Here is an 11,901-nt window from a genome sequence, read left to right on the forward strand (position 1 = left end):
TCCAAAATTCGGACTTTGCCTTTTTTCACACTTCCAGACGGCCGGCCGGCCGGCGAGAGCCCCCGTTCGTCCCGGTTGAGTCCCAGAGCCGCGGCTGTCGTTCTTTGGAGGTGTCACCTGGTCCACCTTCGCGGCGCCGTAACTCCGTGACGCCAGGCCGCCTGGCCTCGCCAAACTTCACGGGCGGCTCCCACGCGGGCTCCCGCCGACGTGGGCCACGGTGCCCCCGCGCCCAGACCCGGGGGCCTCGAGAAACCGGGCCCCGAATACGGACGGCCGGGACCGGCGGGCTCGCGGCCCCGTGGCGGCCGCCTCGCCGAGCCCAGGCGCGCCAGATTTCACAGGCGCACTCCCGGGGAACCCGCTGGCGCGCTCTGGGGCCGAGATATTGACCCCCGAATTCGGCCGAAACGCGGCCGGCTTTGGGCGCTCGGAGCCCGGCCGAATCTGCCGCCTCTCCCGCGCTCCGGTTCTCCCGACTTTCGCGCGCGCGTGGCGGCCGTCTCGCCGTGCCCAGGCGCGCCAGATTTCTCAGGCGCGCTCCCGGGGCCCGGACGAGTCCGGGGACACCTCCCCCGACCCGCTGGCGCGCTCTGGGGCCGAGATATCGACCCCCGAAATCGGCCGAAACGCTGAAAAAAAAATTTCATTTTGAGTGAACTATCCCTTTAAATATGTGTGTTCGGCGCTGCAAGAAACGACAAGTCTGATGTCATCTGTTTGTCGGCTCTTGCGGCGCTGAATAAAGTTGAGCACATAAAAAAAACTCGAAACAGCTGAACTCGACAAAACTGCTCTGTGTACTGTATGCCTGCGCCTCGTCCATTAATTCAATAGTATATAGCAGAAAAAGTTCTCCCTTACTTCTCAGCGTTAGAAATACAAGGTGTGAACTGACTGAAATGCGTGTCTCACGGTGAAGACTTGAGAGCTCTGTCATATGTAACCTACAAGACAAACATGCGCCTGTCTGCTTTGGCAGACACAGAAGACACCTCATAATGTAGCTGCTCTCTCGCACTTTTACTAAGGTAAACATACTTTCAATATGAGGCCAGGGGTGCGGGTTTTCCTCCTCATTTGATAAGATGAGATTAAGTATGATAACGTGACGAGACTGCACAACTACGTTTGATTGGTGAAACACAGTCACGTGGTAGAGCCTTAGCAGAAGTTTCTCTATCTGTCAAAATTAAACATTAAAATTGATGCGTAGAATACCAAAGAGGTAAAAAGAAAAGTAACGAGATCATTGTAGCCTAATGTAGCGGAGTAAGAGTACAGTTTCTTCTTCACAAATCTACTCAAGTAAAAGTAAAAAGTATAATGATTTAAAACTACTCCTAGAAGTATATTTTTTTCAAAAACTTACTCAAGTAAATGTAACGGAGTAAATGTAACTCGTTACTACCCACCTCTGTCCAACACATGGCGGCTGAACTGGGGGGCTATAAGCAAGCCCACACCAGCCCGCCGCCTCTCACTGTGGGCAACTCCAGAGTAGTAGAGAGTCCAGCCTCTCTCGAGGAGTTGGGTTCCAGAGCCCAAACTGTGCGTGGAGGCGAGCCCAACTATCTCTAGTCGGTATCTCTCACCCTCCCGCACCAGCTCAGGCTCCTTCCCCCCCCAGCGAGGTGACATTCCATGTCCCTAGAGTTAGATTCCGTGTCCGGGGATTGGGTCGCCGAGGCCCCCGCCTTTGACTGCCACCCAATCCACAATGCACCGACCCCTTACGGTTCCTTCTGCAGGTGGTGGGCCCACTGGAGATCAGCCCCACATCGCTCATTTGGACTGAGCCCGGCCGGGCCCCGTGGGGTAAGACCCGGCCACCAGACGCTCGCATGCGAGCCCCAACCCCGGGCCTGGCTCCAGGGTGGGGCCCCGATTGCGCCATACCGGGCGACGTCACGGACCTTGATTTTAATTTCCTCATAAGGGGATATATATATATATATATATACACACACACACACACACACACACACACACACACACACCTACAGTTTTGATATTAGGCTTTTCATTAAGTTATTTATTTCCACTATAACACTTGTGTTCCTGATATTTTTGCATTTAATGAGGCCTTGTTGAATTTATTCTTACAATAGATTCCAGATATGGTCAAGCTACAATTTTCTGACTAGAACTAGACTAAAAATACAGTAATACTTCGAGATATGAGTTTAATTCGTTCCGTGACCTTGCTCGTATCTCAAAGTGCTTGTATCTCAAAGCAATTTTCCCCATTTAAATTAATTGAAATCCAATTAATCTGTTCCAGCTCTCAAAATTCCACTCCAGTTGTTTTATGTGTTTTGAATATGAAAAATGTACAGTACCTGTATTTATAAATGACAAATATTGTATAAAAACATACAGTAATAAAAAAGAATGTTAAAAAAATAAACTGGTTTTACTATAAAGTGTATTATTTACCTTGGAGATCAGACGATTTGTGCTAACGGAAGATGCGCACGGAGGTTGAGGGAGGAGTAAACAGGCGGAGGAATTTTGTCTCGTACGTACACTTTCACTTTCGTTCACTTACCCGCTACTGTACACTCTTAATGCTACTTTACACTTAAATGGAACTTAACTAAACTTCACTAAAATTAATGAACTTAACTAAAATTATCTTAACTGAACTTAATTGCTACAATTTCTGTTTTCTTTACATGAATTTTGCTTCATTTTCTTCATCGCTTTTCTCTTCACTTGTTTTTGCCTTTTTTTGTCACTCTTTCCTCACTAACATCTGCCAGTCGTTTTATTAAAAACCTGTCCAAGGAGGTTTGTTTCTTCCTCCCTTTTAAAATATTCCGGAAATGTGTAAGGCGAGTGTCATTAAACAACGCTGATGCACGACCAGTTGCAACTATTTCTGGAATGTTTGTATCTCACAAGTGGTTGTTTGGGATCTTTGGGAGTGGTCGGCTCGGATGCTCTCAGATCTCAAAAATGTGTTCGTATCTCAAGGCAAAAATTTGGTCGAATCACAGCTCGTATCTCAAAAAATTCATATGTCAATGCACTCGTATCTCAAGGTATCACTGTAAAAAAATTTTAGTCGACTAAAACTTGACTAAGATACCTTGAGTTTTCTTTTGACTAAAACTAGACTAAAATGACGAGACTTTTAGTCGACTAAAACTTGACTAACAAAAAAAGATATGTGAATGACTAAATATGACAAAAACTAACAAGGACAATAGGCACAAGACTAAGACTAAGACTAAATTAAAAATAGTTGACGAAATTAACACTACATTTCACACACTGTCTGAATGTTTTCCCTCATATACGTTTTCGTATACCTTGTGCGTTCCCCTCACTTTATGTGCCCTGCTGATGTGCTTCAACATGTGATTATAGCAACAGCATAGTTTTGAAGGAAACTGTCACCAGTGCTTATAAATGAAGATTTGCAATAATGCTACAGTACTTTAATGTGGTGTAATTAGTAATCAATTACCACCAAGGCCTTACTTGTAACATATGTTTGGTCAGGTGTACCACAGTAATGCTTTCTGCTTGCAAGCTATTGAACTTTTGTGCTGTACTTTTTGTAATGTGTAGATTTGGGACTCGTGAGTCACACAAGGAGGGTGTAAGAGTAAGTAAGCAGTAATCTGTCTGTTACTGTTCTCTGATCACGTGTGTACATAACATTTAATAATAATTATTTGCTGACCATTTTAATATTGAGGACTCTCTGCTGAACATGGAGAAAAAAACACCGCATTAGGAGAAGATGGCAAAAGTCTGATTCAGACTTCCAGTCTACCCTTAAAGATGTGGAGCGTGAGCTCAGAGGCCAACTGATTTGCAAGGCTAGAACTGAATCAGGGGGCACGGTGGCTTAGTGGTTAGCATGTTCGCCTCACACCTCCAGGGTTGGGGTTCGATTCCCGTCTCCGCCTTGTGTGTGTGGAGTTTGCATGTTCTCCCCGTGCCTTGGGGGTTTCCTCCGGGTACTCCGGTTTCCTCCCCCGTCCAAAGACATGTATGGTAGGTTGATTGGCATCTCTGGAAAATTGTCCCTAGTGTGTGAGTGCGTGAGTGAATGAGAGTGTGTGTGCCCTGCGATGGGTTGGCACTCCGTCCAGGGTGTATCCTGCCTTGATGCCCGATGACGCCTGAGATAGGCACAGGCTCCCCGTGACCCGAGGTAGTTCGGATAAGCGGTAGAAAATGAATGAATGAATGAATGTATTCTATTGGTTTTTTTTGTTTTACGTTATTTTCTATAAAGGACTTTTATTTTGATGTTGAGTCCTCGAGGAGGAGGATGTAATGTGAAGGGGAGGAGCTTGAGGGGAGTGTGTGTTCGGGCACGAAGTGAGGTGTTGTTTTTTTCCAGTTCTAATCCTCTGCTCAATAAAAGTTATTAGCCGGTAATATTTCAAGTCCATCGTCCTTATTGAAATCTACGGACGCGTATTGCATTCACTTGACTAAAAAAAATCTACTCTGTTTTTCTGAATTAATGACTTAATTATCTCAGAATTATGAGATAATTTTTCAGGAAAAAAATTTTTTTGCTCTGTTTTTCTGAATTAACGACTTAATTATCTCAAAATTATGAGATAATTTTTCAGGAAAAAAAGTTTTTTGCTGTTTTTCTGAATTAACGACTTAATTATCTCAAAATTATGAGATAATTTTTCAGGGAAAAACATTTTTTGCTCTGTTTTTCTGAATTAACGACTTAATTGTCTCAAAATTATGAGATAATTTTTCATGAATAAAAATTTTTTTGCTCTGTTTTTCTGAATTAACGACTTAATGTGGATTGCATGGAAGTAAACATGTCCCGCCTTTCAAGTTTAATCCGGTTTTATTTTACTTTGGATTTGAGACATTGGGAGATACTGCTGTCTTTAAGTAATATAAATGGTATTGTTATTAGTGCGTCAACTTTGCGCAGACACCTCAAGACTTTGCGCCTGTTCAGACGAAAAGAACATTCTGATCTGCTTGACGTTGCTGTGTGTCTCTAGGATCAGTTGAACCGATATGGTATGCTTCACGGTAGCTGTATCACCATTCGTAAAAACCCGTCGATTGCACCATTGATGCAGATCCCATATGGTTTGAGTTTATCATATGAATCAACATGCCATAAAATATTCAGGCCTGGATTATGATACAAACGTCGCCGAAGACGATTCCGGCGCCTCAGTTGCACTCCATGGGGATCCAGTATTTTCAACAATTGCCTGATTGTCTCTTGTGTCACCACATAGCCAGCTTGAATGCATTTCAGATGCATCGTCTTATATCCGTGAAGCATACCATATCGGTTCAACTGATTAAACTTGAAAGGCGGGACATGTTTACTTCCATGCAATCCACATTAAGTCGTTAATTCAGAAAAACAGAGCAAAAAACTTTTTATTCATGAAAAATTATCTCATAATTTTGAGATAATTAAGTCGTTAATTCAGAAAAACAGAGCAAAATTTTTTTCCTGAAAAATTCTCATAATTTTGAGATAATTAAGTCGTTAATTCAGAAAAACAGAGCAAAAAATTTTTTTTCCTGAAAAATTCTCTCATAATTCTGAGATAATTAAGTCGTTAATTCAGAAAAACAAAGTAGATTTTTTTTACTCAAGTGAATGCAATACGCTTCCGTAGAAATCAACCCATGAACAGTTAAACCCCACGCCTTACATATTTATTGGTGGCAGCGGTGGTGGTTTTCTGCATCTTTGGAGCAGTTGCTGTTGGACTGGTATGGTGACAAAGACGAAAATATATGCTAATCGCTGCCTATTCTTCATATATGCTGGATCGGTTGTTGTACGGGTTATTTCTGACTGAAACGCTTTTTGCTTAATGTGCAGCATTTTCAATTACATGGACTGTATTCTGACGGACTACATTTATAACTTTGGAGCAGCTTTATTGTTTTCACCATCGTGTGAGTTTTATTTTCATGTTTAGTTATTTGCTTATTTCGTTTTATATTGGTGAAAGAGAGTAAAATGCCTGCTTCTCGGCGGTTCGAAGTTGGCTCTTTGCCAGGATTTGACGGCGCTCACATTTTCTGAAACGTGTGCGCGTTGCTCCCTCCTGTGGCGAACTTCAGTAACTGCACATAGCCCAAAAACAAAAGGAGAAAGCACTGAGACTTAAAAAATAGACTTCTTCTATGTGTTCATCTACATTATTTGCATACTACAAAGGTCATAGTATCAGCCTAACTGGCAAATAATCTTTATCAATAAAAGACTGGACTGAACTGGTACAACGCTGCATTGGCAACACTTTTTTTCAAACATGGCAGAAGACAATGTAATAACTCCACAAGTGCACTTCAGAGCTGTTTTACCTCCAGACTTCACTGGGGATGGCAATGAAAGTTTTTCTCAATGGGCTCGTCGTTTTCAAGTATGCTGCGAGACCTCAGGTATGGACAAACCTCAGCTGGCCAAAGTACTTCCTTCAAGATTGGCAGGTGCTGCATTCAGTTATTGGGATAGTTCGTCAGATGACATAAAATCTGATTATGAACGTACATGTAGCAAAATGGCTGCAGTTTTTGACCAAAAACAGTTACTAAGAACTTTTCAAACGTACTTGAATGCCAGACCGCGTCTGAGTAATGAGCCATTAGAAGTATATGCTGCTGAACTGACCCACCTTGTTCACCAAGCTTTTCCGGATTATGGACAATCTGCCATTAAAGGTGATATTTTGCGACGTTTTATAGCTGGACTGGAACCTGCATTGCAAACTAAGCTGTACGAGTTTGGTGTTGCTACAATTGATGATGCAATTAAAGTAGCTGGTAGGTGTGAGAGGGCACGTTCCACAGCCACTGAGCCTTCTCCTCTGCCGACATCCTCTGCACCTCAGCCTGCCGTGGTACTGTAGGAGAAAACCGACTCCAACCTACATTGGCCCAGGCTAGCTCCTGCAATCTGACTATAAGTTTAAACAACTGTTCTAAGTAAAAATTCAAAGAAGAAATGATCAGCCAAACTCACGAAGACTGGATTCAGTTGAGGTAGGTTTATTGACAGTCGTATAGACAGCAATTAACCAGCTGGTACCAGGGATACAAGTTTGTCCAGTAGACGATACTTGCACCGAAGCACTGCTGATTGCAACAAGCTTATATACAGTTCTGACATGCCCCCCCCTTTTTGCCATACCCCCTTCGTTATCCAATCATAATTCCGCTCACGTACACAGTTTCGCCCGCTTCAGAAATTACCATTATTTCCACATTGGAAAGTTTTGCCCGTGCTCTAGGCCCTCTCAATTTTCTATTATTTCCATCCGGAGGGCCCCAGTCTCATGGACTTTGGACCTACGTCATCAGGCCATGGAGTTTATAAGTTGGTTTCATGTGCTTTTTGACTTATTCTCTTTTTCTGGGGTCTTTTTCAACACAACTCAACATAACACACTTATTCATGGGTATGTATGGATTTTCCTTGTACTCTAGCACTTTTTCTCTTCTATATGATTAAAACCTGCTCTTCTACTGTTCAGTCTCTGTGAAGATGGTGTGCAGTGGTCATTGGTTTACTCATTACCCCAATGGCCATGTATTGCATATGCTTACTAAGGCCCTGCTTGTGGTGTGTTCTAGCTTCAATCTCTGCATGGGTCGCACACCTTCTGGATGAAACCGACCTTTCCACACCTTCACCTACTGCTGATCTTTTTACTGAGGTCATTACTCATTATATCCAGGATATGGGGAGTCGTGGTCGACCCAGCGACACGTCTGCTGTTAAGGGGGTTGATGTCTCAACACAGACTGCTACAGTTGTTACCAAGTCTACTCAGACTCTTCCACCTCCATCTACACATACTCAGGCTACTCAAGCTCCATGGCGTGTCAATAAAAGGACTCAACACCCTCCTCGCTATGCTGTCAAACCTTTTTATGTTAAGAAGTGACTCCTTATGATTGTGCATTTCTTTATTAAAACCCTTCTGCTCAGTTCTTCCTCAATGCTGTGTGCGCGTGTCTTTTTCTGCCTGTGTGTGTGTGTGTGAGTTGGTTTCTGTGTATTCTTAGCCTATAGGGGTGGTTAATCAATCACTGACCCCGACGACCTGCTTGCTTCCTGACCTATGCACAGTATAACACTTGACTCTTGATGCACGTTTTTCTCATCTCATCTTTCCCCTGGGCCGTGGTGTATCTTTATCTTATAAAAAATCCCACAGTACACAGCCTCACAACTGAGTCTGCCAATATGCATGCAGCGCAGCTCAGTGACCTCCATCTGAAAGTAGACATTTTTTTTATTAGCCGGTAATATTTCAAGTCCATCGTATTTATTGAAATCAACCCATGAACAGTTAAACCCCATGCCTTACACTAACTTTGCTTCAGATTGGCAGGGCATTGCCATTAGACTCTCCAAGCAGGTAGCCAGCTCCAACAAGAGGCTGAGACAGGCAATAAAAGAATACAACAGCATTCAATGGTCCCCGCAGATGAGCATCTTCCCTGTGACAATTGATTTTCAGGAAGCATGTGATCCCTCTTGGCATGTCTACTTGTGCTTTGATAACACTGTAAGTATAGTTACTTAACCCTAGTAACCACACAGCAGTCACTCTGGTAACCATCTGACAAACTAACTACCAGCCAATCATATTAGAAACCACCTGGTAACATGACATAGCACTTTGTTTTCTTTTGTCTTCTTCTAGCATGAAGAAGATGTTTTGAGGAGTCTAAAAAGGCGAGGGATTGATGCCTTACATATGAAGACTCGGGCAGCTGAGGAAAAGCGTATGCTTTATCAGGAAATGAGAAGTGTAACTGAACACCTCCATCAGCAGCATGCCTTTCTGTGCTCTGCCATCAAAGACACTGAGCAGCCTGGTGCAAAAGCTGCTCTCATTCTCAGTCTCCAACAGCTGGAAAGAAAACAACATCAAGCCATTGTGATGTTTCACCCACATGTACCAGACATTGTTCCTGCAGACAACCCCCACTTGTGTCAGGCCCTCCCCATGCCAAGCATACAGACACTGGTATACAATGATGATAGTGATAATGATGACAATGAGGATAAATATGATAACTAGCACCGCAAATTTATTTTTTAAATTGTATGATATTGTATTCTGTAAAAAGAATAATATAAAATGTATAGTATATGTTGCAGCAGATCATAGAAACCTTTCATGGTGGTATAATATAATGTTCGCCTTACTTGGGCAAAAGTGATGTTTTACTAGGTCTGATCTATTTTAAAGCTTAGGTACTGTTTTTAAGCACACATATTGCCACTAGTCTGTGTGAGGACAAAATTGTGTTTACCATTGTGATGTTACTTTTTTACTGTAATGTACAAATGTGGTCAATGTGTGTGAGGTGTGTTGTTTTTTGTGAGCTCACCAAACCACATCCCCTTTGACTAAGTTGAAATGACAAAGTATTGAATCTTGAATCCTGTGAAACAAATATTGTATAAGTTTGTAAAAAATAAAATGTTTTAAACAATGAGTTATAGTCATGTTTTCAGCCATTGTCACAGCACACTTGAGAGGTCAATGAAAAGTGATTAACTTAATAAATGACTTGTACGATGATTTTACAGTCATAATCCACAAGACAGTGTGTCACATACAGTAGGTTCTTACATAACCGTTATTGGCTTGAAATGCTCCTGAACTAAGTTTATGTGGATTAATACTTTTTTCTCTTCCCATTGGCTGCTTTTATTTTATTTTTACATTCTTTGTTCATTGAATTTATATTACATTTAGTTTTATATAGTTCATTGCTATGGTGGTTGCTATTGACGCAGCTATCACTGAAACCATCTAGCCAGAACCACTGTTTCCATCCGAATTCTACCCCAAACCTAACCCTAAATCACGTAGCTGTATCCCATCTAGCCAAAAACACTTTCGGCTAAAATATCTTAAACAACAATTTATTTACATTTGCTTAACGTAGATCATCTAGATGCAGTATAATTAATAGTTTGGCTGAACTAGCTGTTGATATATTCAGTTGATATATGTTTTACAGCCCTACTTTGCAAACGAGAAAAACTACAATTTTAGTGCTGATTTGTGTCATAATTGTGTCTAATTATAAGCCTTCAAAAATGCACCAATGTGATGGTTCAAAGGTCAGTATTTCAAAGCAGGAGCCATGTAGATTCTTTATACTGACATATGTTATTTTCCAGGTCAAGACCTTTCTAACGATGTATTTGGCTTAGCTCTACAACAAACTTTTCATGTTCTCATTTCAACGTTCACACGCCATCTCAGGTGTAGTTTCAGAGAGCACTTTGAAGGCTCAGTAGGGTTAGGGTTAGATAAAATAAAGCTTTTAGTTTGTTTATTTGTTTCTGGCTGTGTAAACAGACTCCACACCTTGAGGAATACCTGGACAGTGGTCCACACACAAACTGTGCATTTCTGTTTGGGCTTGTATGCATAGGCTATTTATGTTAATGCTGCTATGATCATTAAAACCAACATTAGAATACCATTAATAAATAAGACCCTAGTTTGATGGGTAGTCGTCTCCGATTGTAGGCTACTTGTAGTAGATGACTATTAGGCCTATTGGTTGCCAAAACCTAATGTAGATTAGCAAACATTATACTTAATGTTTGCTACATTATACATAATGTATGCTCTCTTGCATCTTCTGTAGCCTATTTATTTCTGTTAAATGCTCTACTAAAAATGGCAAACAGGCCTATTTAGTTTATCCATTAGAGTACCATTTCCCTCCTTCCAAAACCTGTCACTGTGAGAAAGTAAATGCTTCAGCTATGTGTGCCAAATCCAGTATGATGCCTCTGTATTGTTTTCCTTCTTGTCCAGGTTTCTAAGCACAAAGACAGGCCTGAGCAGTATGCAAACTATACCGTGAATGTCTATGGATCGGGTGTGTCCGGTCATAAAAATTCTGCCCACATAAAAAAGTACTAACGTAATTTATAGTAAATACCAATACTATAGTATATTTGTAGTATACAGTATATATTATTTAAAACTTTGTTAATGAATGCTACAGCATACTGTAGAGCAGGGGTGGCCAACCAGTCAGAGACCAAGAGCCACATTTTTTACTGTGTTACCGCAAAGAGCCACATCATACACATGGGCAGACATGAACATCACCTTTTTTCCTTGCCATTTTGAGAGCAAACTTGACACAAATTGTTTACTCAAATGATCTTGCTCCTACTGGGAAACTTTGAGGTATTTTCATCAAACTCACATGTGCATTTGACGAAAATAGCGTATTGAACTCAAGCGAAGCAAACACGCACATTAAAAAGACACAAATACAAACTTCGATATGAACAGCATGAGCCGCATGAAACCGGTAGTGATGGAAAGTTCAGTTCTTTTCCGCGAACCGGTTCTTTCGGACAGTTCGTTTTAATGAACCGGTTCAATAATCCAATTCACCAATTCTTTTACGTCCTGACGTAATTCACAATGACGCAATGGCGTAAATTCCTTCATCCCGCCGCTGCCGGCAGATATTAATACAATCAATTTAACACATTTGAAAAGTTCTTTGTAATCATAACTTTAGTTGAATACGTTTCTTACACTTAAGTTTTGCAACTAAAACACCCAGTACAGGCATTGATTTGCAAACGTGGGTGTTTTACGTGTCTTAAAGATATAAAGTTAATAAACTAATCATCAACTTACAAAAACTTACAAAAAAAAAGCATAATTTTGAAATGTTTCTTTCGCTCCATCAGTTGTTTCAAAAACTAATGCGACTGAGTTAAACACTCATACGTTAATAAGACATTAAATCATAACCATTTACATTTGTTACTGTATCAGTTCAGCGTCTGAAAGAAACAGTTCTCAGTTCTGTACCTATGATTCGCTTTATCGGTTCAGTGATTCATGCGCAGTATCAACA

Source organism: Tachysurus vachellii, chromosome 21 (assembly GCF_030014155.1).
Source record: "Tachysurus vachellii isolate PV-2020 chromosome 21, HZAU_Pvac_v1, whole genome shotgun sequence".
NCBI classification, from domain to species: Eukaryota; Metazoa; Chordata; class Actinopteri; order Siluriformes; family Bagridae; genus Tachysurus; species Tachysurus vachellii.